At 46.2% G+C, this 26,929-nt stretch overlaps 1 protein-coding gene across 1 annotated transcript in view; it reads left to right on the forward strand.

Moving 5' to 3' along the window:
• ATPSCKMT (ATP synthase c subunit lysine N-methyltransferase) overlaps nt 1-21,134 on the forward strand; it is a 249,847-nt gene extending 228,713 nt beyond the window's left edge. The window contains exons 8-9 of the transcript XR_006221614.1: nt 4,551-4,661; nt 21,037-21,134. The gene's annotated coding sequence lies outside the window, so the exon portion shown is untranslated. The remainder of the gene's footprint in view (nt 1-4,550; nt 4,662-21,036) is intronic.
• The last annotated feature ends 5,795 nt before the right edge of the window (nt 21,135-26,929 follow it).

Consider the following 26,929-nt stretch of genomic DNA (forward strand, 5'->3'; position numbering starts at 1 on the left):
AGTAGACGTCAGTAGCATCCCCCCACGCCAAGTTTGACAACTAAAAATGGCTCCAGACGTTGTCAAAGGTCTCTTAGTTGGCGAAATCTCCCCTTAGCTGGCAAAATCAGCCCCTGCTCTACCCAAAATTACACCCACCCATCATCCCCTAACCTAGGGCCAGCATTAAAATGACTTAATAACTGCTATAGCATAGACTTCAACCAATCAGAATATATGCTGGCCCCAAGCATCCTTATTTTTGTCTGTAAAATGAAGATACTGATAATCCCCACCTTGTAGGCTTGTCATGAGAGCAGATGAGTTTAAGTGGATAAAGTGCTTATCCCAAGGCCTGCCATGGAGGGAATGCTCCATAAGCACCCAATGTTCCTCTTGCCATCCTTATTCTAATTGGCTCATTACTAGCCATGTCCAAAGCAGCCTCCTTGCTCATCTGTTATGCTTCATTGCTGCACTCTGGTTGTTCCTGAAGAACACTCACAGGTCGTAATTAACTTGTAATCATATCTGTTTTCATTTGTGTATTGGTCTATTACCTGACTTCCCTTGTAAATCCTACCAAGGCAGTGCATCAGGGTAGTTCACTGTTGTAACAAGTAACTTCTACACCTCTGTGATTTCGCACAGTGGAAGATTATTCGCTTTTTCCAAATGTCTGTTCCATGTGACTCTTTGGGGTACAAGCCTTCTAGGTGCCCATTTGGGGTCTCCTCCTTCCTTTGCTGGGGCTCGCTGTGGGATCCTCTGCCTCCATCTGGCAGCCAGGGGAGGGAGACAGATGGAGGATTTCACGCGGAAGATTTTCAATGGACCTGGGCTGGGAACACCCGTCGTCACTTCCTGCCCCCATTCCACTGGCTACTGCTCAGTCACATGGCCGCAGAGCTGCAAGGCAGGCTGGGAAATGTAGTCTGGCCGTGCCCAGCACAGACAGGAAAGAGTGCGGGGAGCGTCGGGTCAGTCTGTTTACAGGCAGGCATTGCATCCGTGGGCTCAGCATCTGCAACGGTGCTGGGCACAGAACTCATAACAAAAAATATTGGTGAATGAAATCAGTGAATAAATGAATATGTTTTAACCCATGTCAATCTTTCCTGAGCATCCACATTGGAAAGGATTAATGTTTTTTCAGAGGGGCTGTAACCTTTATAAACTTTATTACGTGCTGAAAAGCTTGTGGAAGGATAATTGAGTAGCTTAACACTCTTAGCTTTGCCAGTTAAGAGCCACCTAAACCTTGGGAGGACCACCTCCTTCTCCGTATAGGGCCTTAGTTTCTCTACCTGCCCAGGGTCTTTCCTGGAGCGGGTAAGTGCTGTCTGTTTTTGTTTCAGATGTGATCACCAGCATAGCCTTGTTTACAAAAGAGACCTGAAATAAATGCTTCTAGATTGATTTTCTGACCAGCGTAGTTCCCTCTGACTGTCATGTTCCTCCGGGTCTGGGCTGCTCTCAGGGAGATACATTAAAAAGAAGGACTCCCGACCAGGACCAGGCAGATTGGAAAGACAAGAATGTTAAAATGCAGCCTGTCTCTCCCTGCCCCCTCCAAGGGCTGGCAACAGCGTGATTCAGGTGTGCGGTTACCATTTCAGATGGCTGGTCAACCAATATTGTGGTTTATATTGGAATTACAGGAAAGTCCTTGACAAGCTTTTTGTTACAGCTCTGAGATGGTTCGTGCAGAGAGGGTTGCCAAATTCAGCGGAAAAAAAAAATACAGGATGTCTATTGCATGGGACGTACCATAAGTATGCAAAGAATTGTTCATTGTTCATCCGAAATTCTAAGCAAACTGGGCACTCTCTGTTTTATCTGGTAATCTTATTGGTGTGGACCCTCAGTCTTCAGTGTTGGCCTGGCTCTGTCTCCTTCTCTGTCTCCATTCCTGATTAGTTTGAACAGTGGCAGAACTGACTGGAAAATTCTAGGATGTGTGAGTTTCCAGAGCAAGTCCCCCTCCTCCCTTATCACATGTGGGTTGGTTACTTGATGATTGACTTCAATGTTCACCCTATAGCTGCCTACTTCCATTTCAGTGGCTGGCTGGGCAGGTTATGCCATCTTTCTGTATGTTCTAGCTAGCGGGTCATTTACTTTCCAGCCTTAAGTAGAAGGGACTGTCGAGGCACCGGGGTGGCTTAGTTGGTTAAGCGTCCGACTCTTCATTTCAGGTCAGGTCGTGATCTCGAGGTTCAGAGTTCGAGCCCTGCATTGGGCTCTACACTGACAGTGCAGAGCCTGCTTGGGATTCTCTCTCTCTCTCAGTCTCTTTCTGCCCCTCCCCTGCTTTTGCTCATGTGCTCTCTCTTTCAAATAAATAAATATACTTAAAAAAAAAAAAAGAAGAGACTGTCTTGGCCTCCCATTCATCTTGCTTTCCACCTGACCAAAATTACTCAGCCAAGTCCCTAATGATTGTATTTCCTTCTCCTCTATTAAAATTGGGGTCAACCTTAACATCTGTGAGCCATGTTCAGATTTAATTAAGATACACTTGGTTTGGTCCACAACCACTTATAAATTTTAATTAAGCTGGATATATATTAAACTGAATTATTTTACAAGAACCAGTGCATTTGATAAGAAATGTAATTATCTGTATTTGAAATGCTACAGTTTTATATTCTGAAATCCCGATTTTAAAAGAAAACTCATTTTAGGTCAACTTTAGTCTTGAATAAGCATTGATGAATGAGGCCATTTCTGGCTTTGATTTCAATTAATATTAGTCTTCTTCCGTTATTAGAAAAATATTCATTCATTCTTTCTTTCAACAGTGAGGGTCTATTTAGTACCAGGAACTATGTAAGTCATGATATTGGAAACTCACGTTTTAGATTCATAATGGTCTTCCTTTAGCCTTGCTTTTTGTCTTTACAGCCTTCATGAGTTGAGTTAGTTATCCGCTTAGGTATAAGTGGATTATCTTTTCATTACTCACGTACACATGTAACTCTATTAGTATCCAGAAAAAAGCTTGGGTAAAAGGTGTCTAAACATCTCACTCAAAGAAGAAAAGATATCCTCTTTCTTTTTCCTTTCCTTTCCTTTCCTTTCCTTTCCTTTCCTTTCCTTTCTTTTTTTTTTTTTTTTTTTTTTTTAAGTGAAGTCTGTGTCCATTTAGGGAGGTGAGAGAAGGCTGTATAAGGAAGGGAAGATCTCTGGACTGAATTGTGTTTCCCTGCCCCCACCCACCAATTCATAGGTTAGGGCTGAAGCCCTAACCCCCAATGTGACTGCATTTGGAGATAGCACACGCATCAGTTAGGAGGTAATTGAAATTAAATGAGCTGAAATGTGGGGTCTTAATGCTGAGAGGATTGGTGGTTTTATAAGGAGTGGAAGAGCCATCGGCCATCTCTCTTTCCCCATAAACACACCCACCAAGGAAAGGCCAGGTGAACATATGGTAAACAAATCCCTCTTTGCCAGGAATAGGTATTTTACCAAAACCCTACCATGCTGGCACTCTGATCTTGGACTTGTGGCCTCTGAAATGGTGACAGATTTCTGCTGTTAAGCCACCCAGTCTGTGGCATTGTGTTATGGTGGCCTGATCTGACTAATATAGTGAGCCTGCATCTAACCCTTTGGATGCATAGAATTTCCATGGGCTTTGGCGTTCCGGCCTGGGAGGTGGGCAGCTCTTTTCTCCAGAGCAGTTTTGCCCTTTACTGTAATAAATCCCATGAAGTCAGCTACTTCCTGTTCCTGAGAACAGCACGGATCTATCTTAGAGTTCGCGGGACAACCCTTGACAGTGGAGCAAAGCTGACCAGCTTGTCCTTGGATTGACCTTGACTTCTTAACATAGCATCTTGACTGATTGAACTTCACAGCCTGGACGCTTGTGATTTACAACACTCAAGTCCTCCACAAAAAGATAAATGCAGAATTCAATTTATCAGTTCCTGCAGCTTGCTCCATTCCGTTAGGGGGAGTTTTTCCATTAGAAGAGCTAATAATCCCTTCCTTTTTTGTGTCCCATTGAGTCTCATATGTCAACAGATTTCAGAACATTAAAAAAAAACTCAAGTTCAGCTTAATATTTGATGTGACTTTTACACTGCTGAGCCATGTCCCTCCCTAAAAGCATGGTTCTTGTCTTTCCCTTGGAGTCTCACCTTCCGTACCTCTTTGATGCACTAAAAATGCTCTCTGTGGATCAATGGCGAGTACCAGCCCTCCAGACATAGAGCTGTGACAGAAAATCAATGTGCGGTGTGGACAGTTGAGGAGAACCTTAAATAATGCCTTAAAAGGTCTGCACTCTGCAGTCCTCCATCCCAATGCCCGTAGAGAATGCCAGTAGGGGTCATACCTGCTAACGTGTGTATTCTTTCCTAGTGTGCAGGAGTTTAATAAAACCAGCAGATGAAAACTACAGTCAAGTCACAATTAAAAAGCCTTTGGATATAGATTATTCTGACACCTTTTTTACCCCTCCTGTCCCTATGGTGAGAATATTTAAAAAATACTGAACTTGGCACTTTCCTTAAGTCACACTGAGACCTAACGCATGCATCTCATTTTCTTTCTAAAAGCTAGCACTTAGCAACTTTCACTTGCTGGCATCATCTCGTGCCAAGAACAGTGAGGATGCTCCGAGAAACCCAGTGGCTACTTTCTTCTGGTGTCAGATGAGAGGGGAAGGGGTAAGTACCCCCATTTATTAGCTTCTTGTTATAGCATAAAGCATCATAAAACTGCCATCTGTAAAAGGACCTACGAAGGACCTTTAAGCTAAATGTCTGCAATTCCCAAGATACTCCAAAATAACCTGGAACAGCATGGATGCTAATGTATGCCAGATTTGGATTTCTTCTGGTGGAGTATCCCTCGGATAACATCCTCTGAGGTTTTTCTTGAATAAAATTTATACCCAGAAAACTTTTTAGGGCCCTGTAATTAAAGAAGGATAGGCGGGATAGGAGGGTATACATTTCACAATAGTTTTTGTAGCTGTGTTTGTGAAAACAACAACGACAACAAAAACTGCAAGACAGATGAGAAAGCCAAAGGGCACGGATGTGTTACTGAAGCACTGTGGCTAAGAGGACTTCCCTGCCTGGACTGCTTTGCTTGCAGCTACTGAGTGGCGTTATAAAGCTGCCGGAGGTTTGCAGCAATGTGCTATCACAATTCAGTTTACAGGCGTTCAGGGGTGAGGACTAGATGTGAGATGTGCCTGGAGGTGGTGTGCCTATTCAGAATGTGAGAGGGACATGGAAGATGGAGCAGAGGAGGAGATGTAGGCCTTTGGCCACAAGGAGGAGAGAGAGTGTGGCTTCTGGCAGGGTGAGAGGGCTCTGAGAGCAGGTGGCTCTTTGTTAGCATTAGTTGAAAAGAGACGAGAGCTGTGACGAAATGTTTTTCCAGTTGAGAAATCACCCTCAGCCACAAACGTTTATGACTCGTAATGATTTAAGAAGGGAAGAGCCTCAGGTCACACGGGACTTTGAAGACAGACCTTCTGATGTTTTTTCTAGCACACGATGGCCCAATTTAAGCTCTAGAGCTGCTCTGATCAATATGGCAGCCACTGGCCGCTTGTGGCTAGTGTAAATTGTGTCAAATACACGTTGGATTTCAAAGATGTAATCAGAAAAAAGTACTACACTTCTCAGCAATTCTTAAAAATACTGATTATAGGGGCACCCGGGCGGCTCCGTCGGTTATGCGTCGACTCTTGATTTTGGCTCAGGTCATGATCTCACGGTCATGAGTCTGAGCCCCGCATCCGGCTCTGCACTGACAGCACAGAGCCTGCTTGGGATTCTCTCTCTCCCTCTTTCTCTGTCCCTCCCCTGCTCACATTCTCTCCTGTCTCTCGAAATAACTAAATAAACATTTAAAAAAATATTGATTACATGTTGTAATGATATTTTGAATATATTGGGTTAATAAAGTTTTTATACAATTATGAAAATTAGTTGCAATACAACCTTCTGGTTATAAGATGAAGTAAATCATGGAATGGAATGTGCAGCATGGTGACTACTTAATGACACCGTGTTGCATGTTTGGAAGTTGCCAAGAGAGTAGATCTTAAGAGCCCTCATCATAAAGAAAACAGCTGTAACCCTGCATGGTGAGTGATGTTAACTACATTTACACTGGTGATCGCTGTCACGGTATATACGAATCCCAAATCATTATATTGTTGACCTGAAACTCACCTAACATTCTCAGTAAGAAAATTAATTTCACCATTTTTTTTTCACTTTCAAATGTGTGGGGTTGGGGCGCCTGGGTGGCTCAGTCGGTTGAGCGTCTGACTTCAGCTCAGGTCATGATCTTGAGGTTCATGAGTCTGAGCCCCCCGTTGGGCTCTGTGCCGACAGCTCAGAGCCTGGAACCTGCTTCGGATTCTGTGTCTCCCTCTCTCTCTGCCCCTCCCCTGCTCACGCTCTGCCTCTCTCTCTCTCAAAAATAAATAAATGTTAAAAAAGAAAAAAGAAAAAAAAAAACGCTGTCTGCAACTGCACGTAATAATGGCTGACCGTGGTTTAGAAAGGGCGCAGGAGAAGTAGAGTATGAGGGCCTGGAATCTGCATGACACGGTCCGAGATTGCTCGTAGCCTAATGCTAACAGTTCGCAGTCTTTTCAGGGTGACTTCCCTGTGAGGTGGGCTGAGGTCTGACTCGGATCTGACCCTCTAGCAATAGGACGGCGCCCAGGTGGATGGGAGCAAGAATCACAGCCCTCCAGGCCCGGGACTCATCCCTCCCTGCCCCGTGCTCCCGGAGATCCGCAGAATCCCGCCTTCTAACAGCAGTCTGACTTGGAGACGCAGTTGGATGCTCTCCCATCTGCCCCCGGGAGCGACGATTAGTGTAAATACTTGCCCTGGTTATATAAACAAGAGACGCTGCGTTTTTAACCGCTGAGCTTTTGGAATTTGGAACTCAGGTGCCTCTGAAGCCACACAAGGCAAGTTCCACTGTCCCTGTTCTCTGGGCTTCTGATTGCTTGACATCCCATGTAAGCTGACTGATTGCTCCCGACTGACCCGAAGCCATACTTGATCTGTAGTAGGTGATATCGATGTGTTTTAGGCGGATAGAAAATCCAGGCTCTCAAAATGTCCCAGAGGCTCCTGTTTGCTTATTCGAGGTGGCTGGTGAAGGGGCGATGAGCAGGACTGGAGAACTGGCTCTCACTGCACGAACGTCCAGCCGCGCTGCCCCCCAGTTGCATCCAACACCCTCTGTTGACCGAGCGCTAGGAGGATGGGAGCAGGAAGGGAGGGGGCTGGCGGATGAGACAGTGGGAAAGAAAGGAGAGCAGTTTTCTTCTGAAGGAGGGATTTATAGAACAACGTTCTCTCTGTTTCCCCTGGGACCACTTCTCACCGAAATCACCTGTTCAGTCTTGGGAAGTTTTCGCAAAACTGACAAGTTTCATTTGACCAATTGAGGGTTTTTTGGTGTGTGTGTGTTTTCATCATTTTAGCAAGATAAAGCTAATCTCTTTAAACCTTTATTTAGAGAAAAACCTTGAAAGCGGGTATATGCAGAATTGAGATCTTACCCCCAGGAAATAACGCCCTAATCTCTCATGAGTCACCATTCAGAATCGTGCAAATATTCTGCCGGTTGAGTTCTCCCAGCTGAGTGCCCAAAAGATATCTCTATTTGGTGAACCACCCTGGGGCTCCCCTGCTTCTCTTGTGAGGGCCCCCTCCTCCCGTCTGGGCCAGCGTTGTGCGGATTACACTTCTCCTTCTATGCTTCTCCCTCCACCTGTAACGTCTTAGCCAACCGCGCACAGCCTTCACAGAGGCCTTGTGGGAACCTCGTGGTGAAAGGTGCTTTGTAAAAAATAATACCACATAAATGGAAGATCATTATTACTAGATTAGCTTCTCTCTCCCAGACTAATCATTTCAGTCTCGCAAAATGAACCGCATTAGCCATCTGCTGGCCCAATTACCTAAATGATTCAAATTCTTTGAAACCTGGTCACACAGCTCCTCATTCTTCCCAACTCCCATTTTAGTGCTGCCAGCAGATTTTAGAGCCCCGGTGTCCTCGTCAGAGCCACTTAGCTTTATGGTGAGTAATGACACTCCTCAAGGTAGGCCGGTGACCCTCTGGCAGCTGAAGGCGGTGGCCATCTTGCTTCAGTGTCTAATCTACCACTTGCCTTGTTTTTAACATACTGTTTTTTTTTTTGTTTTTTTTTTCTGTATCACCTTCCTCTTAAAAGTGTGCATGGAGTCTTTTTGGAAAATCAAAGAAAGTGGAATGATGCCTGCCTTCTATATTTCTTTCTTTCTTTCTTTCTTTCTTTCTTTCTTTCTTTCTTTCTCTTTTAATTTTTTTTAATGTTTATTTATTTTTGAGATAGAGAGACACAGAGCATGAACAGGGGAAGGGCAGGGAGAGAGGGAGACACAGAATCTGAAACATGCTCCAGGCTCTGAGCTGTCAGCACAGAGCCCGACGCGGGGCTCGAACTCACGGACCACGAAATCATGACCTGAGCCGAAGTCGGCCGCTTAACCAACTGAGCCACCCAGGCGCCCCTATTTTTCTTTATTAACTTGGTTGTAGGTGGATAATTTTTGGCCTCTTGGCCATACTGTCTAAAAACTAAATTCTAGAAACTTAGTTGGATGATCTGTTTTACGTTTACACTCTTGGTTTTCTTTTGGTTTGCCCAGTTTTTTTCCATGTTATTTATTGTACCGTCTTTAAAAATGACTCTCTTTCCAGATTACCTCTCTAACAGAACTTGAAATTTGTGTTCTAAAGTTCCAAGATTTGTTTAATTTACTGGTTTGTGTGTATGTATATATATATATATATATATATATATATATATATATATGGTTTCAATCAATTGAGTTAATCTCGACATTGGAAGTTGAAGCCTGGAATCCTGGTGTAACCAAGGGAACCCCCGCTCTTAGCACAGGGCATGTGCAGGTGCAAATGGCACCAAGTACATTGGTATTGGCTTTTCCGGCAGCCACTAATTTCACACATTGACGTTGCCAGGGACTCTCTCTATCCTGCAGCTATTCCGTTTCTCACTCTGCTTTACTTCTTAATATAAAATTTTGACTTGAAATCAAAGTAAAGCCAATTGTTTATGTCCGGTGCTATATGGCAGTTATAGGTTTAATACCTGTGGAAGATACATACACACACACACACACGCACACACACACAAATACATACGACTGCATGTTCTAGTCCCGTAGTCAAATAACAGTGAAAACCTTAAAGATCAGTTAAAGGTATCAAAACACTTTATTAGTAATTGGAGTATTGGTTGTGCAAACAGTAAGTACCACAAGAAATCTGAGAAGAGAGAGGTCACTTAAAAATATTTTTTTTAATCTTTGTTTTTGAGAGAGAGAGAGACAGAGCGTGAGCAGGGGAGGAGCAGCGAGAGAGGGAGACACAGAATCCGAAGCAGCTCCAGGCTCCGAGCTGTCAGCACAGAGCCTGATGTGGGACTTGAACCCACGAACTGCGAGATCATGACCCGAGCCGAAGTTGGACGCTCAGCTGACTGAGCCACCCAGGTGCCCTGCGGTCACTTTTAAAGAATTAATTTTTGGGGGAGCCTGGGTGGCTCAGTCAGTCTGACTTCAGCTCAGGTCATGATCTCACGGTTCATGAGTTCAAGCCCCGCATCCGGCTCTGTGCTGACAGCTCCGAGCCTGGAGCCTGCTTCAGATTCTGTGTCTCCCCTGCTCTCTGCCCCTCCCCCGCTCACACTCTGTCTCTCTTTCTGTCTCTCAAAAATAAAAATAAAACATTAAAACAATTTTTTAAAAATTAATTTTTCAAAATGAAAATGTGGGTTTTTTTTAATGCTCACAGACATAATATATTCTCATTAACAGAATGTAAAGATATATACAGAAATTACAGCTACTGACAATTTAGAATACAGACCTCTGGGTTTTTTCTTCTATTATAGTTTATTAGTTATTGTTTGCTTTATAAGAAACCATTCCCAAACTTAGTAGCTTGAAATACCAACCATTTCTTTAGCTCATGATTCTTCAGGTCGGCAATTTGTACTGAGTTCAGCCGGGCAGTTCTGGCAGTCAGGTCTCATGTGACCTCACGGTCAACTGATGGACTGGCCTTGACCAGCACAGGGAGGACATCTGGGGCCTTTCTGCAGTGACTTCTTACTCCGGCAGCCTAGCCTGGGCTGGCTCACACGGCATCCTCAGGTTTCAAGAGCTGCGGAAAGGCAAACTGCATGCGAACACTTTCCAGGTCCTTGCTTACGTCACATTCACTGCTGTCGCACTGGTCAAAACCAAGTTAAATGGGTACCTAGTGTCGCTGTGAAAGGGACCGTGGAAGAGCAACGGGTACAGGGAGGCCTGAGCGGGTCGGACATACTGCGATCAAGCCACCACAACTAAACCTACCTTGTCGTGATATTTTAACAAAATGAGATTCTGTTATACGTGCTATGTTGGTCTGTTATACGTGCTCTAACCAATAGGCTGTATCGATATCTCTGTCTACGTATGGAGAGATAGCTACAGATACATCGATATAGATAGATACACAGATACAGATCTATTATAAGGAATTGTCTCGTGCAGCTATGGAGTTTGGCAAGTCTCGAGACCTGCAGGATGAGTCGGCAAGCTGGAGACCCCGGAGAGCTGACGGTTTAGTTCCAGAGTGAGTCTGAAGACCTGAGAATCCCCACGGCCGCTGATACAGCTCCAGGCTGAAGGCTGGCAGGCTAAAAAGCAGGAAGAGCTCATGTTTCAGTTTGAGTCTGAAGGCAAGAGAAACATCAGCGTCTCAGTCTGAAGGCAGGCGGGTGGGAAGAATTTCCTCTTACCAGAGGACGGTCAGCCTTTTTGTGCTATTTAGGTCTTCAACTGATTAAATAGGGCCCACCCACATTAAGGATGGCAATCAGCTTTACTGGATCTCTTGATTTAAATGTTTTTCTCAAAAAAAAAATGTTTATAAATGTTTTTCTCATCTGAAATAACACAAAACAAAACCCACTTTCACAGACTCAGAAACATGCAAAATAAGATTTGACCAAATATTTGGGCACTCCATGGCCCACTTAAGTTGACACGTAAAATTAACCATTACGCATGTTTTTGTTTTTGTCTCTGAGTTTAAATATATGTCATGGACATTTTTTCATGTCAGTAAATAGAGATGATGGTCATCTTTTTTTTTGTTTGTTTTAAGTTTACTTATTTTTGAGAGAGACAGAGAGAGAGAGAGAGAGAGAACAAGTGGGGGAGGGGCAGAGAGAGAGAGAGAGAGAGAGAGAGAATCTCAAGCAGGCTCTACACTGTCAGTGCAGAGCCTGACATGGGGCCTGAACCAATGAACTGTGAGATCATGACCTGAGCCAAAATCGGATGCTTAACTGGTGCCCCTAAGGATGGCCCTTGTGCGAGTGCCCCTGATCATCTCTGATGGCTGCATAGCATATTACTATTTGACGCACATCACTTATTTCCATTTTCTTGACAAACGCTTGGGTTATTTTTTACACTTCACTACTATATTCGCGTAACGAAGTTTGATTCGTATCGCTAAATTGTCCGCTAAATAATTTGTACAATCTCAGCAGCAAGCATACGACTGACTGTAACACCCTCAGCACCACTAAATGTGTATTCTTTCAGCAAATACATATTCAGCATCTACCACGTGCTAAACACTGTGCAAGGAGCGAGGTATGCAGTAGTGAGCAGAACAGGCTAGGTCCCTGCCCTCAGGAGGCATCCATTCTGCGGGGAGAGACCCACAGGAAACAAACAAAAACATAGCCTGGTAAGGTAACCACAGCACGTGATAGGGGAGTGAAGGAAGTAAATGGTGTAACATTATATAAGCATAGAGCGGTAGAGGGGACTACTGTAGACAGGGCTATCTAAAAGATAGAAGGAGAATTCACTTTAGTCTTGAGGCAGAAAGGAGGATACTATGAAGGTGGGGTTTGCCCCGGATCTTGAAGTACACAAGATGGTTTTGGGTCAGACATTTGGTATGAAGCGTTATGGAGGTTTTGCATGACCCGAATTGTCACAACCCAGGAGTCACTGGAGGGAAATGGGCCAATCAGTTTCTTAAACCAACTTTGGAGGACTCAGGCGGGTGTTTTTTCCAGTTCACACCGAATGCCAAGCTGTCTGAGATGTGCAGGTTGAAGGAACAGAACCTGAGTGTACCACGTCTTTCTTTTTCCAATGCCACTTAATAACTTGGTTTGACTGGTCTGAATTCGGATATTAATAAAGCCAAATTTTCAGGGCGCCTGAGTGGTTCAGTCAGTTAAGCGTCCAACTTCAGCTCACGTCATGCTCTCGTGGTTTATGAGGTCGAGCCCTGCATCGGATTCTCAGCTGTCATCACAGAGCCCTCCTCGGATCCTCTGTTCCCCCCTCTGTCCCTAGCCCTCTCACACTCTCTCTGTCTCTCAAAATAAATAAACATTAAAAAAAAATAAAGCCAAATTTTCTAGGTGGTGATTTTATTTCTTAGTTCATTTCTTAGTTTATTTCTTAGAACAGCAGAGGTCACAGTAGTGTCTCTCAAAGGATAGAGATGGATGTTTGGTCACAGCTCTCCCACCACAGACCTCAGGGCTACATTGCTTAATGTCATGGTGTTTGTAATCACCTGAGGTTTCATCTTTCAAACAACTGTTTTTCAAAAACCTGTTCCTGCAGGGGCGCCTGGGTGGCTCAGTCGGTTAAGCGTCCGACTTCAGCTCAGGTCACGATCTTGCGGTCTGTGGGTTCGAGCCCCGCGTCGGGCTCTGTGCTGACTGACGGCTCAGAGCCTGGAGCCTGCTTCCGATTCTGTGTCTCCCTCTCTCTCTGCCCCTCCCCGTTCATGCTCTGTCTCTCTCTGTCTCAAAAATAAATAAAAACTTAAAAAAAAATTTAAAAAAAAAAACAAAAAAAACCTGTTCCTGCAATTAAGCTGCAGTACCACCAGGAGGCAGTATTGGGATGCACCCAAGGGCAGGATATAAGAAATTGGCCGTTCATTATATTATAAAAGCTAATCTTACTTTTTAAATTTGAATTTAGCATTAACCTGCCAAATGTGTAATTACTCTAGAGTGTCTTTGTAAAATAAATAGAAGTCTAAGCTGCAATTTGGTGGCTATTTTTCTTATTATCCATGTGCTTTATAGAGATTGTGATTAAAATGCCTTTTGTAATTCACCATGAATACTGCACAGTAAAAGCCCAACGAGCGCTCATAGCAGACCTGCATTTCAAATTGCCGGTGGCCTCAGGCTGGCCAAGGCCGGTGTTGACGTGGATGTTTGGGACACATCTGCTTATCTGCATCAAGTTTGGGTTTTTCAAGTAGCAAAACCCAGAAGGAAAAGTAAATCTGTAGTGCACCTTTCCTGACAAATGTGAAGTCCTTAGAAATTTCCCAATTACAAGTTTTCTGAATTTACCTGTTTATTTTGTTATGTTTTTACAACAGCTCATGGCTCATTTTCACCTTCTGGTATCCCCTTGGTTATTTCTCTTCTTTAACTACAGCCGAGCATAACCTGATCTGCATTGATGCTCGTTTACTTTTCCAATAAGCTGCAGCAAGAGCTTAATATAGAAACATAGGATAGTCAGATTACTTTTAAAAACTGTTTTGTTAAGTTTCTCAGGATCCACATAAGAGTGAAAACATATGGTATCTGTCCTTCTCTGGATGACTTAGTTCACTTAGCATCACACTCTCCAGTTCCATCCACGTTGCTACAACAGGCCAGATTTCATTCTTTCTCATTGCCAAGTAGTATTCCATTGTGTATATCAACCACAATTTCTTTACCATTCATCAGTTGATGGACATTTCGGCTCTTTCCATAATTTGGCTACTGTTGAAAGTGCTGCTATAAACATTGGGGTAAAAGTGCCCCTATGCTTCAGCACTCTTTTATCCCTTGGGTGAATTCCTAGTGGTGCGACCTGAGAAACTTAACAGAAGACCATGGGGGAGGGGAAGAGGAAAAAAAAGTTAGGGAGGGAGGCAAACCATAAGAGACTCTTAAAAACTGTGAACAAACTGAGGGTTGATGGGGGGCGGGAGGGAGGGGAGGGTGGGGGTTGGGCATTGAGGAGGGCACCTGTTGGGATGAGCACTGGGTGTTGTATGGAAACCAACTCGATAATAAATTTCATATTTTAAAAAGTAAATTTAAAAAATAACCGTTTTGTTCAGAGATTACTAGATCTCTTATGTAGAGCAGACCATTTGAACAAAATTAAAGTCTTGAGAAAGAGGTGAAAACTGGATTTTACTACAGTCCTTTCAAAGAGTCAGTATCACCAGCTGACTCTCCTGAACCTCCAGTGTGTTTTGAGCTGATGGCAGGAAGCTGGGGTTCAAGGAGAGTCTTGGCAGCGAGAAGAGGGTTTGTCAGGACAATGAGAAGGTTGAGGCTGGGTTGCCAGCACCAGTGGGATCACTTGGGCCAAGGGCAGCAAAGACAGAGGGCGCCCGTGGGGCCGGTTGGGTATGAGCTGCCCTGTGGCTCAGTTTCCCCTACAGACACACGTTTACCTGGGCCCCTGCCTGGGTCACGTTGGTCTCAGGTGAGATCCTGCAATCCGAGAAGAGCTTGTTTACAACAGCAGGTGGTCATGTTTACCTGGGCCCCTGCCTGGGTCACATGGTCCCTGCTGTGAAGGACTCTTGTCTGTTGGTTCCACCGCCTACCCCGTTCTGTATCCCGCTGTGGCATGCTCCTGCTCCAGATCCTTCCGTACCCCTTTGTCCGTCTCTGCCCTCCCTGCATGTCCAAGCGGCAGCCCCCTTTCAGGACGAGTCATCCCAAACCTCCATCAGAATAAAGAAGTAGAACAAAGCTCTCGTCGTGCTGTTTCAGCTGCTCAGATGGGAAGACGCCCTTTTTTGTTCATCCTTATGACGTCTAAGGGCACACTTTGTCTTCTCAACGAGGCGGGGAGCTGGCGGTCTCAGGAGGAACAGTTGCGGAGAAGGGCTGAGGGCTGAGCAGGACGGTCCCAGCACGGCATCCTGTCTCAGGTCCCACCGCTGGAGCCGCACGCGTTGCTGGCCTGGTTCAAGAAGCCATTCCAAAGACACCATTCCACAGAAAGGAAAATCAGTAAGTAATTTCTTTCCCCCGTGTCGCTCCATGGGTGACAAGGACACATACACCCACCCGCGACTGTGAGGGAGTGTACCCGGCGCGAAAGGCGTGGCTGTAAATGAAAATCAAGACAGATGGCAGAGGCGAAGAGGCCAGCTCAGATGGATGCTGATGTGCAGGGAGCCCTTTTTCATGAGCATTTAATTTCGGTTCACCCGGGCACTTTGCGCCCCAGCGTGTGTTGCCGGGGCCATAATTCCATTTACAGAGGGACAGCGTGGAATGTTTTTCAGGGTGAAGGGTGAGTCTCGAATCTCTTGAATCTGAATCTATCCCGTGGCCTCCTCATCTTTCCCAGTTTGGAGAGTACGCTACAGAAATTGCAAGTAAGTGATGAAATGTGAGTGCCGACAGAAGAGAATTCCTCCTGTGCTTTCGAAGTGAAGCTCACCGCAACTGTAATCTATCATTTCTTGCTTCCGGAGCGTTGCCACCGAAATGGAGCTGATTCAGCGCCGTTGGAGGAAACAGCAGCAACATCACGTTGAAGAAGCTTCGTGGTTTTGTGGCTGATCTATGCTTATTTCTTTGAGGCTTTCTGAAATAAGTATTGTAGACAAAGCTCTTTATTCTGTTCTTTCAATGGCTGGAAAACTATTCAGCCCTAAAACGGTTCTTAATGCTTTGGCGAGAGGTCATTCCAGATACAGCTGACCTTGAACGATGCGGGGGTCAGGAGCGCCAAAAACGCTCCCCTACCCGCTGCAGTTGAAAATCCCCGTGTAACTTTTGACCGCCCCCCCCCCCTCCAAACTTAACTGCTAATAGCCTACTGTTGACCGGAAGCTTCACCGATAACATTAATAGTCGATGAACACATGTTTTGTATGCTTTCTGTATTATAGACTGAGTCAGCTGGAGAAAAGAAAATGTTATGAAGCAAATCATAAGGAAGAAAAAATACATTTAGAGTCCTGTTCTGTAGCTATTGGAAAAAATCCCCTTACAAGTGGATCTGGGCAGTTCAAACCCATATCGTTTAAGAGTTATCTGTAGTGCCTCGACTATTTTTGATACTAGGAAACATTATTTTTCTAGGCAAGGTAGCAAACTTATTTTCTTTCTGACTTGCCTTTTGCAGTAGGTGTTGAAATGCAGATGTAACAATATTGCCAGTTATATCAAGATGATGAAGCAATGGAAAAGTTCTAGAAACAACCCTTGATCCATTAATAGAATTAATGGTCCCATTATGTCATCTAACAAGTTTTATTTTCCTCTGTGTGCTGAGAAGCATGAAATTATCATGTAAATAATGTCACATCTGTGCAAACAATTTGCAAGGTGCTCTCCAAATTCAAATTTGAGCTGTCATTTCTCTTTGTTTGTTAACTGTTTTACGCCCTGAAGTTTTTTTCCACCTCACATGAGAACTGAATAGTGATTTTTCATTCAACCCTCATGCTTGCATGTCAGGAACCTGTGTGTCTTAAAGGATCTGGAGAAAGTGTAGTTCGGAATTCACATTCCGTGAGCAAGAGGCTTGTGTGAATATCCTTTAGTATTCCTAGCTGGCTCCATAACCCTTTCAAAGGTCATTTAATTTCTCTTTTTGCATTTGCCAAGTTTGTTTTTATGTCTCATGCTTGTGTGATGAGGGTCCCTGTAGTCTTTTAGCTTCTGGATTATTCTCTGTGGACTCCCCATTAGATAACTTTGCATGCCGAGGCTGGCAGTGATTGAAAGAAAGAAATCACTAGAATCATGGCCATCCTGGTTCCTCAAGCAGCCTCTTAATTCTGGTGCTTACCTCCAGATCTTACATGCTGGAGCTTAAAGCTTAATGGGATTCCATAATCTGGCTGTTGTTGAAAGCCTAAATGTCCGTCAACTGATGAATGGATAAAGAAGATGCGGTTTATATATACAACGGAATACTACTTGGCAATGAGAAAGAATGAAATCGTGCCATTTGGAGCAACGTGGATGGAACTGGAGGGTATTGTGCTAAGTGAAATAAGTTAGTCAGAGAAGGACAGATATCATATGTTTTCACTCATGTGCGGAACTTGAGAAACTTAACAGAAGATCATGGGGGAAGGGAAGGGGAAAAAATAGTTACAAACAGAAAGGGAGGGAGGCAAATCATAAGAGACTCTTAAATACAGAGAACAAACTGAGGGTGGATGGTGGGGGTGGGGGAGAGGGGAAAGTGGGTGATGGGCATTGAGGGGGGCACTCGTCGGGATGAGCACTGGGCGTTGTATGAAAGTGATGAACCACGGGAATCTACCCCAAAAGCCAAGAGCACACTTTACACACTGTATGTTAGCCAATTGGACAATAAATTACATTTAAAAAAACTTAATGGAGGGGCGCCTGGGTGGCACAGTCGGTTAAGCGTCCGACTTCGGCTCAGGTCACGATCTCACAGTTCGTGAGTTCGAGCGGCGTCGGGCTCAGTCCTGACAGCTCAGAGCCTGGAGCCTGCTTTGGCTGCTGTGTCTCCCTCTCTCTCTCTGCGCCTCCCCCACTCACTCTCTCTCTCTCTCTCTCTGTCTCTCTGCCTCTCAAAAATAAAGACACGTAATAAAAAAAATTTAGGAAAAAACTTAATGGGATTCATTTTCAGAGAAATGAAGTTTCTGGACGTTGTGTATTTTGGTGTGGGCATTTGCCACTGTAGACACTTCACACACACACACACACGCACGCACACACACACACACCGTCACTGGGAACTTGTGTTAATTGGTGATGCAAACCCAAACTATCCCACAGAGAACTGAGTACATTCCAAACCTTCCAGACACTCTAAGCACACGTTTTACATCATTTCATTAAATTCGGGCCTACCCACTCAGCGCTGTAGTTTTGTTAGCCCGACGGTTATTTCTAAGGTCCCTTTTGTTCTGCATTCAGATTGTCTTCAGTAAGTGTGCTATTTAGGTTTTTGCAAAGCAGAACCATCGGTCTTGCTACGATGCTGTTCCATTGGGCACTGTGTGCAGCACCAAACTGATTGCAAATCCAGTTTTAACATCTCAAGGACGTGAGGGCTGGGAAATATTTTCTCCTGCCACTTGGGTTTGGGCAGAACAAGATAATTTCTTGCCCTCTGCCCCATGCTGCATTATTAAAGAGGCTGTTGTTAGCAGAGGCTTTGTTAGAGTGTGAATGGTGTGTGCGTGCGTGTGGATGGTGTGCGTGTGGGTGCGTGTGGGGGGGAGGGGTGGAAGGAGACACCAGGCTCAGATACGAAGGCTGACTACCGTATGAAGTTGCTACGATTTACAGCGTCCTATCTCAACAGCTATGTCTGATGAGGATGTGGCTGGGATTCTGCTTCTGTAAATGTTGGATATTTGGATATTTGCTTACTCTCCTTTAGCATGACTTAAAACTCCTAGAAACGATCCTACCGCTTCCTGGCCGTTCAAGGGCAGCGGTCTCCAGGTGACTGTGGCGGCCTGTTTGGTAAAATGGCCTGTGTTAAACATACATTTTACATCGTGGGTAACGAGACCTGCCCAGGTAACCGACTGCGTACCTTTCACTCAGGCTCACCTGAACGGAGAGCTGGTCAGGGCTGCTCCGTGACGGTGAGCGGGCTGTGGCTTCTCACTCGGGGCTTTTTGTCGCCCCTGTGGGCGCCTCTGGGTGGAACCCTGCAGCCCAGGGCACGTTCACGGAGGCCTCGCTGTGGAATGTCACCGTGGCTTACAGTAAAAGCGGGCTCCTTGGAATTACCGGGGTTGTTGATCCATCCCGGATTGACCTGGTGTTGACACAACCATCCAAGCATGGAGTGATCTCGAAGACCACCGGAACGGATGGCATTCGTCCTTGTGACAGATCGTCGGGAAAATGAAAGACTCTGGTGTAGCGTCATTTTCCGTCACCTTTGGATCACTTGCAAATCTGCCCCAGGCAGGCATCTCGGGAGCTGTCTGGAAAATTGTAGTTGCACACTCAATAGCACGCGACCGTCCTGCGGAGCCCTGGTCCTCAGGGACGGGCCGTTGTAGAGTGTGGCTCTCCTGGTCCTCCCTGGGGGGCAGAAGGACTTCGTGGAGACGAACTCTCAGAGAAATGCCTCACTTGTGTCAAAGTCACAAAGAGAAATGAATGCCTGTTTCCTCTTCCTTAATCTCTCCGTACTCATTCGGTCATTACTGCAGGAACGACAGTGAGTTATAGGGACACAAGAACACTGTTTTTCCGGGAACCCACCAGAGAATTTTATTAAAATGTAACATCATCTATTCTCTAATATAGCCTCTGGAAATGGAACAGCGTGTGCATTTAGGTATATGGTTTGTTTATCATTATTTTATCCCAGCAGGTGTTGACTGCGGACCCACTCTGTACCAGGTTCTATTCTAGGTACTGAGATCAGAGCCTTGAACACAGGAGAGTGTGAGGTCCTAGCCTCACTCTGCTGACTTTCTAGAAGGGAGAGAGATGGTAAAAAAGCAAAACATGAACAATAGAATCACCCTCAGCATAGACGCCAGGAGGAAAAGGAAAGGAGGAGTAGCTGAGAGTGAGGGGGGCCCTCCTGTGGACGGGGCCAGGGACAGGCTCCCCAGCACGGAGAGATGTGAGCCCTTCTGAGCGTCCCGAGGGAGAAGCGTGGCAGGTGCTTAGCGAGGAGCGCCGGGGCCCGCGGAGGCACGTGCTTGGCTCCCGAGCTCGTTATTCTTTTCAAATCCCAACCTGTAGTGAGTAGATCTCCTCCTCTTTGTCAGCTCCCAGGCAGCCTTTGGAGAAAATGCCCCTGAAGTTTCAAATCTTGACCTCAGTGTTCCTTGTCCTGCTTGTACCCAAGGACGGAAAGGTCTCAGGCGAAATTTTGTCTTAGTTTCTTTTGAAATGAAAGAAGGCAGTAAAAATCACGTCTTGGCCAACGATCCTGGTCTGTGACCCCACGTGTGACTTGCACTGGCTGGGTGGGGAGAAGCCCCGGACCCTCCAGGGTCACTCTTCTTCTATTAAATGGGGGGAGTTGTTTGAGAGGGATTTTTAGGTCCCCAAGAATTATGTGCGTCTCCCCACGTGGCCACTGTGGGTCTCCCCACGTGAGCCTGGGCGCCCCTCCCCACGTGAGTCGGTGTGTGCTTCTCGATGTGAACCGTGTGCAGTTTCCACGTGCGCCTCTGCTCTCTTTTTGCCACCTTGTGTGCACTCCCCACGTAAGCTTCTGTACATTCTCTTACAATCTCATGTGCACTGCTCACGGTGTCTGTGGATGCTTACAGGTCCTCTCTCCGGTTAAGCCCCGGTGTAGTCCCCTCTTACCGGATTATGGCCTTTTCCTCCTGCAGGCCTGTGCGTATTCTTACCTTGCAAATCTTGAAGGCCTGTAACTGTGATTGCTGGGGTCCCAAGGCCTGCGGGAGCCCAAGAGGTGCACTGCCTTTAATGGTTCTTCTCTAGGACTTCCATCCAAGTAAGATAGCCTCGGGCCTGGAGACCAGGGGTTGACCATGGGGATCATCCATGGACAGTGCATTCCTGGGCCCACAGTGGGCCTTCTCGCTGGTTCCTCTTGGAACCTGCACAGCTCCACGAGGCCATGTAAGCACGGGACTACAGGAGAGGGAGCCCACTCTGGAAGGAGAGGGTCCGCGATCCGTCCCATCCCCTGACTTGGCCCACGGTGGGCGTTCACTAAATTCTGCTGCTGAGAATGACCCTGAGTTTGCTGCGTCACACATAGCTCTGAAGTGTTCTTCGCCGGACGATGGTATCTGGCCAAGAGTTAGAGGTGGTTGAGGGTTAGTTACGCCCCCCAAACTTTCCTACTAATTTGTAGTGAAAGCAAGTCTCAGGCTAGATTCACCACCTACAGAAAGCAGCCAGGAACAGGTCATATGACGTACGGTATGAGCCTGATAAAGTCTCTGTCTCTATCCTTCCAGGTGACTCTTGCCCATCTTGCCGGAAGGCTCAGTGACACGTGTGTGAAAGTTCTCCTGCGACAGAGCACTGCCGTCCTACCAGGCTTCCGGCACCCAGAGCCCTCTGACTCGGCTGCTGCAAGTAGGACCTTTTAGGGTTAAGCCTTGGTGCTGTCTCTACGGGTGGGGGCTCAGGCCACGAATACATTCTTCCAACTCAAAGGCATTTTGCAGATGTGAGGGATGATTAGGAGTCTCTCTCCCTTTACAGACGCACAGATGTTAACATTGTAGTGACTCAAAAGAAGTCCCATTTTCTGACAACCTTCTTTTCAAAAACATAGGTAAGCTGAGTTGCAAGAATATGCTTTCCTCTCACTCACTCACCCTCCCTGGAGACTCTCTAGTTACTTTCCTTAATGACTGAAATGTGTTATGATTGAAAATGTCACTCATCCTAACCTGAGTGAGAGGCGGGTTCTCTTTTCGGACCATATCTGGTGGGTCGCTGTGGGAAGGATGATTGAGAAGAATATAGATGAGAAAGTGTGTCCACGGAAGTGTGGGGGGGGGGGTTGCAGTAGAATCAGCATGCTTCCTGGAAGTGGAAGCAGGTTTGGGTGGGAGGCCCTGGGCTTAACGTGTTACCTTTCCCCCGTGGCGCTCACCCCTGCAGGACGGTGGGTGTACAGAGCTTGCAAAGTGGAAAAGGAGGCGCAGCCTATGTTAAAGAGAAAATGACCCCCGAGTAGAGACAGCAGTAATGATCTATCTGAGAATTCCCGGGGGGGGGGACATGCTCACCACCAGGCCTCAGTTCTGCTGAGAGCCAGAGCCAGAGTCAGAGTCAGAAAGTCAGAGGGAGAGAGAGAGAGAATCCCAAGCAGGTTCCACACTCAGGGTGGAGCCTGGTGCGGGGCTCAATCCCATGACCCTGGGATCGTGACCTGAGCCACAACCAAGAGTCAGACGCTCAGCCGACGGAGCCACCTGGGTGCCCCGGGTTACTCTTCTTCTTAAGCAGTGACTTTCATCTCTTCCCCGGAAGTGGCTTCTGTTGGGGGGCCCTGCCCAGATCCCCAGGCTGCTATGGCATGCAGTGGGCGAGAGCCACTGAGCTAGTGGGAAGCTCAGTGAGATCTCACTGAGCGAGAGCCAGCACCTAGTGGGAAGCTGGGCAGCCTGTGGAAGCTGGAAGAGGCAAAACCAGAAGGAAGGCAGCCTTGCCATCCCCTTGGTTTTAGCCCAGAGTGGTGCATCTTGGACAGAACCACAAGAAAATGAATTTTGTTGTCTTGAGCCACTGTGCTTGTGGCAATTTGTTAGAGCAGCAATAGGAATGAGAAGAGACAACAGTATAAGAATTGAGGACACATATGGGGCAGTGGTGATTTGCCCAGGCTTAGGGTGGAGGGAGAAGAGCCTGGTCTGTGGATCCCAAGGCCAAGAAGCCTGCGTCTGCCTTAAGGTGGTGCCCCTGGGGAGCTGGGCAGGCCCTGCAGGGGAGTGGCTGCAGGGTGGGATCTGGGCACTGGGACTCTGGGCTACCCTGGCTCGCAAGTCAGAGACCCGAGATCAGAAGGGGGTCTCAGCCATGTCTTGTACTTGAAAAGTCCTGCACTAGACCCAGGGCCCTCTTCTCCAATCCCAGTTTGCAGTAGCCCCTCCATCTAGTGCCACCAGACAGAAATCTAGAAAGTACTCTCCCTGCAGCCCCTCTTCATGGATGGATCCACATGCCTAGTCCATCCAAATATATTAATTCTGTCTGGCTCTGACCTTCCTCTTTGATTTCATTTGTTGTTGTCCTCACGGCCACTTCTGTTTGTCGCAAAGACCAAATTGATGTTCACATCAGGGTTTGTATTTTCCTTGTTGTGGGGCCTTCTTTCTCTTGGCTTGCTCCTGTTTGTTTCTTGGGTTTGCACTCACATGTCACTCTCTAGGGAGACCTTCCCTGACCCACAGCCCTTGCAAACTGTTGTTCTCTATCACATCTCCTGGTTTTTATTCAAGTCAGAGTTGGTTAACGTCAAGTCAGAGTTGTTATCTGAAATCATCTTGTTTGTTGAGTTTTGTGCACATTGTCATTCTTTCTTGAGAATGGGCAGGATCGTGACCGCCTTGTTCACTGCTGGGTCCTGCATGACCAGAATGGCATCAGGCACGTAGTAGGTGCTTTATATCCTAAGCATTTCCAGAGTCTTTGTAATATTCCATCTCCAGCTCCATCACCGACGCTCTCACTTGGGTTGACAGTGGGAAAAGCTTCATAAAATAACGAACCTTGAATTATGTTCTGTCTTGAATCTGCCAGAGTACTTATTTTTCAAGCTGGCTTGTAAGGAGAAAGCTAAGTCCCGGAGAGTCTGGGGCTTTCCAAATACGGGGCGAACCCACAAGCGTGGGGCAATTAATAGAAGGTTGAGGAATTGATTCGTAAATTAAATACACGAATTCCGTATCCTACGACAAACACGTTCGATGGATTTAATGAACAATGTACTATTTCGCCTGCTTTGAGCTCTTCACGTGCTTTCACCCTGAAGACTGCATTCCCGGGGAGTTGAATAAGACCTATGTATTTTGGGAGTGAGTTATTTTGGGAAGCTTCTTACGTCCTCTTAGTAAATATCACAAGGGACCGATTCAACATGGGTTTAGATTTGGGTGAAACATCTCCCCTCCGCCTTCACACGGTTCCTTCTTCGCTAGGCCCCAATGGTGGGGAACGCAAATATTTCCTATCAACTGCGACTGCTGCCTACGACTCTTGCTACTACCGCTCTTACAACTACTACAACGGTTACTATCCCTACACTTGCAGTTGCAACGACTACCACTTGTGCAACTCCTCCGCCTCCTCTCTACCGCTGGCGATGACTCACAGAGCTCTCCCCTAGTTCGCGAGCTTCTTCCCTTCCAAGGTCCACCTTCATTTCTTTTGTGGGTAGAGTATCTTTCCTTACTCGTGCGCGTCTTAAACTTTTAGGTTTAGAATAATTCTGGAGGCACAGAAATTTGGTGAAAAATATGCAGGGAGGCCCCATGCGCCTCCACTCAGTTTCCCCTGATGGCAGCCTCCCACATAACTTCAGTGCAATATCAAAATGAGGAAGTCAACATTGGGGGTTTCTTGGAATGTTGATAAAGGCCAACTCAATCTCCCTCCCTCCCTTCCCCATATATATATGTACATACATACATACATACACACACACATGGGAGGGAGATGTATCTGTATCTATATCAGTAATGGAAAATAATAGGTCAACGTGTTAGAAGTCTAACGTCTTTGGGCTCGACTGTAATTTCTTTGTTCTTTGTTTAGGGGTTTTTTTTGGGTTGTTTCTAGGTGTTATTTATAATATCGGATGTTGTAGTAGCTCATGCCATTTTCTAACATAAAGCCTTGAAATGGTACATTGTAGTGAGACAAACTTTTCAATATGGCAATATTTTATTAATATGAAGAGACCGAAGTAAAATACAGTTTTGTCTAACTGCAGGCGTATTGCTGTTTGCTGGGAAGGGCTCCTCTCTTTCTCTCTCAGTAGGGAACCAGCACCACAGCCTGTGGTGTGGGGCTCAGGTGAGGAATTTCTAGGTAGCAGCAATGTTATTTATACGCTGGAGGCACTTAGGTGGAATTTCTTTCTTTTTTTTTTTTTTTTAAATGTTTGTTTATTTTTGAGAGAGAGAGAGACAGAGAGAGACAGAGAGAGAGAGAGAGAGAGTGTGTGTGTGTGTGTGAGGGGGTAGGGGCAGAGAGAGAAGGAGATAACAGAATTCAAAGCAGGCTCCAGGCTCCATGCTGTCAGCATAGAGCCCGATGCGGGCCTCGAACCCATGAACCACGAGATCATGACCCGAGCCAAAGTCGGACACTTAACCACCTGAGTCCCCCAGGTGCCCCACTTGGGTGGAATTTCCTGTGGGGCGTTCCCCTGGAAGTCAGCAAAGTTAGGTTTAGCTTCATCCGTGCAGAATAACCGTGGACAAAGGGCCTCACAAGACCCCTTTCAAGCTTCATGAATTTCTACTGCAGTTTTCCTGGCATAAGGCTAGGCCCGAAATACTGGTTTGGCCATTCTGCCCGCTCCAGCAATCTGGTTAGAGCTTCCAATAGGGAGCACTGTCCTTTCTTCATTCTTCATATATTTTCTCCCCCACAATCATGTTACTTCGCTTTGGAGACCAGGTGTGGGGAACAGGAGGCATGCAACCTTCACATAAAGTTTATCATTCAGGAGCAGGCGATCCAGTGAGCACAAATTGGAAGGGTGCTGAAAAGGGCCCTCCTAACACAGGGCTCATGCGGTCGACCTGAGGATTAGAAAGAGTTGAGCTAGTTAATTTGCTACTCGCTTGTTCTTACCCAGGGCTGCCCTTCACAGCAAAAATGCCAATGCTCCAGTCCCGCCAAGACTGATTACATCCTAATCTGCAGGAGGTGAGGCATAGGCATCAGCCTTCCAAAAAAGTTCAGGTACATAGTCAGGGTTGACAAACACTGACCGAAGTCCTGAAAACAATATATCCTGGATGAAATAAACTATGTTCCGTTTGAATTCTTTTATTGAGGATGGACTGTGTAAATTGTGTGATGTCCAGCGTGAAGGAGAGATCAGGAATGGAGAAGACGTGTCTGTTCCCTGGGATGTGGGTCAAGGGGAGCAACAGGGCTCATTCTGGCAGGCGGTGCCGGACAAGTAGCAAAGTCGGTGTAGAGGGCAAGGCTCACAGTCAGGCGGAGTTGAAGCTCCAGGCAGCCTATGCTTTCCGGGTGAGGCCCTCCGTCAGCAGACGGAGGTTGAGGAGTAGGATTCCTTTGGTCAGGAGGCTTGACGTAGTCTCCAGGTAAGCTGGATTCAGGAAGTGGGGTGTCATGGTAAGGATGAAAAGACACACAATATGGGTGACCTCCCACTTTCCCCACTTTCCATGCAACATGGCTCTTCCCCCTCTAAGCTGGGATGGAATTGCAGATCTCTTCGGTCTCTTGGAGGCCACTCTCAAGTGATCGGGAAGGAGGGGAAAATAGGATTGGGAATTAGCAGCCCCCAGATCTTGGGCTTCTTCATCTCGTGGGAGGCAAGACTGCATTCTGGATGCCCAGTAAGACTGAGGCTCCTTCTTGGAATTTTCCGCTATGGCTGCCCCATTGGGGTGGACTTGGTTTGTGGGAACGGCCCACTGGGGGAGATCCTGCTCGGAGAAGTCAAAGAAGGGCGTGGGGGTGGTGCTCACAGCCCCCCACCCCCAACACTTCCTTGGAAGCCCCATGCTACTGTGAGTGGTGGCATTCATGCTCCGTAATTGGCTTTAATAATTTAAACCATAATCTTACCATTCGTCTCTTCTGTCTTCTTTCTAATCAAGTTTCACACTATCATGAATTAAAAAAAAAAAAAAAAAAAGATCATAAAACCCCCATAACACAGAAGCGAGAATACTGACACTGGGCCCGTTTAAAGTGGCCTCTACGAGACTTGACACCACTCAAGTGAGCGGGTCTCCTGTAATCACAATTCTCTACGCTCCCCAGCCCTGCTAGAAGCCACTCATTAATAATAGATAGAAAATATAAAGGTTGGTTTTCCTGCCTTACATTCATCACAGAGATGTATAGTAAACGCAGCGAGATTGCATTGCTAAACTTGAACTCATCTTAAATCAAAGTGACCTTTAAATTATCCTTCAAACTAACCCCCCCCCCCCACCCCCGGTCTTCATCCCCAAATAACTATTGGTACATAGACCAACTTTTGTTAATGACGTATTAAATTAGATTAACTTTGCTTGAGCTCAGGCTGAAATGTTAGAAAATAGCTTTTATTGCACACTGTAGGTGAAATCTTGTGTAATGCATTATATTAATACGCCGTTTGATGCTCCAGCTGAGATAAGGAAA

Source organism: Panthera tigris, chromosome A1 (genome assembly GCF_018350195.1).
Source record: "Panthera tigris isolate Pti1 chromosome A1, P.tigris_Pti1_mat1.1, whole genome shotgun sequence".
In the NCBI taxonomy this organism is placed as follows: domain Eukaryota; kingdom Metazoa; phylum Chordata; class Mammalia; order Carnivora; family Felidae; genus Panthera; species Panthera tigris.